A 2,413-nucleotide genomic window follows, 5' to 3' on the forward strand; every position below is an offset into this window, starting at 1 on the left:
CTCGTAATTAATTTTTCCTTGCCAAGGGAACAGATGGGACTACGGGATGACAACCATTGTTCTTAAGGAAAGCATGCCAAGGTGACTGCTTCAGTGTCATTTATATGATTTCAGCTTCGAGGGACAAAAATCCAGTTCACACTGGCTTAAACATTGAGGACATCATCTCCCATAACAGGAAGCCCAGTGATATCGGTTTGTTTCCACATTTTGATATGCATATCATTGTAGATAGAACGCCCTAAGCTGCTCGACTCTTTTTTCCCTTCTCATATACTATGAAATGTACTTATTTATCATGCTTATTAGTATTGTCTTTCTTCCTCCATTAGAATTAAGCTCTCTGAGGGCAGAGATTGTTGTTTTATTCACTTATGTATCCTAAGTGCCTAGAATGGTACCTGAAACAGTGTAGGCGCTTAATACGAATTTGTAGATTGAATGAGGAATGAAATATTTTCCTTTGGATCCCAAATGAAATAAAAGGAAGGTTGTGATGGCCTCACAATCTCTCTCCAGGGGAAATAAGAAAAAAGTCAGGACATGCCATTTGCTAGAATAGTTTCCTCTTGACCTTCAAAGGGACAAGACTGTAAACTGCAAACCACACTCAAAAATTCATTCAGCGAACAAATTGCTGTTTGTTTCTCAACCATTGAATGAGGAAAGCCACGTTCGAGATAGTTCAAATGATCTTCAAGCTTGACCAAGTGGTGGATATCACTTGACAATGTATTTGGTAAAGATTAAAAAGCGTAGGGTCCCTCTGACTGGTCTCAGTCTCTGGACTTTGTGTCCTGACCAACAGCACTCTAACTTTGGCAGGCCCTGCAAGTATGAGAAAAATAAGTACCTGGGATCATTTCCTTCAGGCTGCAGATGTGGTCAGTTCAATTTATTTCGGGTCTGCTTACTAAGTCTCACGTTCCTGTGTTCAGGGCGCTGTGGAAGATGCGGGGAGTACAACAATGACCAAGATTCTTGACAGGCTCTCAAATTTAATGAAGAAGTTTAGTGTAGGAGTTTAGTGGAGGCGGGGGTGGGGGAGGTGGGCAGCACGGTGAAGGAGTCAGACATATAAACAGGTCATTATAATCAACTGTACTAGGTGTGGTACTGGATGTTTATGCTAGGCATAGCAGGAAGGAGTAACGAATTCCATGTGGGGGGAACAGATAAGACTGCAGAGAGGAGATTCTTACATAGGGTTTTGAAGGCTGAATAAGAGTTTACCAGGCAAACATGGAATAGGAGAGGACAGAGTGACACTCCAGGGAGAGCAAATGGAAGGTGTGAAGATATGGATTAATGAAATGTCACTGTGTGTTTAGAGGGCTACGACTGGTTAAGTATTTCTGGAATACAAAGTAACCGGTAGGGGAATTACCAAAACGGAGGTTGGAGAGCTGGGCATGGGCCAGAGAATTAATACTTTATGGACTTCGATAAGGGGCTCGGGGTTTATTTTAGGTGATGAGTTTTCATGAGGAAAGTGAAGAAATTATATCTGTATTTGGAAAGATCACTCTGGCATCCAGGGGCAAGATGGATTTGAGAAGGGCAAACTGGAGTCAGGGAGTCCCACTCACATAGGAAAAATAATAAAGCTTGGCAGTTTCCTGCACGGCCCAGTAGGTGGAGCAAGTAGGCCAGAACAGCTTGGTGCTGGCTGGAGGGATGGAGAAAGGATAGACTAGGAGAAAGCACCTGTTTTCAAACTGTTTTCTTGAGCAGAAGCTTCTAAGTCAGGTGCTCTTAACTCTGGAAATAACTGTATTGGTTTAAAAAATTCTCTGTGAAAACTACAAGGCACCAAATGTTTACAAATAGAGGACCTATTAAATATCACAAAACATTCACATAACTGGAGTACTAGGAAGCCATTTAAAGGAATGAGGTAGTTTTGTATGTACTCACATAAAAAAAATGTCCAAATGAAAAAACCAAGTTGTAGAATAGTGTATATTATGATCCTCGTTGTGCAAATGTAAGATGATCATAAAAGTGATATGAGTGGTAATTTCGAAGGAAGGTTTTGGGCTATTGACTTTGTGTAGTTAATAGTTTTATTGAGGTATAATTGTCATACAATAAGCTGCACATGTTCATAGTGTACAATTTAATAAGTTTTGACATATATATGTACCTATGAAACCATCACCACAATCACAATAGTGAATAAATCCATCATCACAAGTCTCCTCACATTTCTTCGTAAACCCCTCTATCTTCCTTCTCTGTCTCCCGTCCCCAGGCAACCACTGATTTGCTTTCTGTTACTAAAAGTTTGCATCTTCCAGAATTTTACATGAATGGAATCATACAATATGTTTTATTTTGGGTCTTCTTCCTTTTGTTTAGAAAAATTAATTTGAGATTCGTGTTGTTAAGTACATCAATTGTTAATTCCTTT

Source organism: Pteropus alecto, unplaced genomic scaffold, assembly GCF_000325575.1.
Source record: "Pteropus alecto unplaced genomic scaffold, ASM32557v1 scaffold94, whole genome shotgun sequence".
NCBI lineage: Eukaryota > Metazoa > Chordata > Mammalia > Chiroptera > Pteropodidae > Pteropus > Pteropus alecto.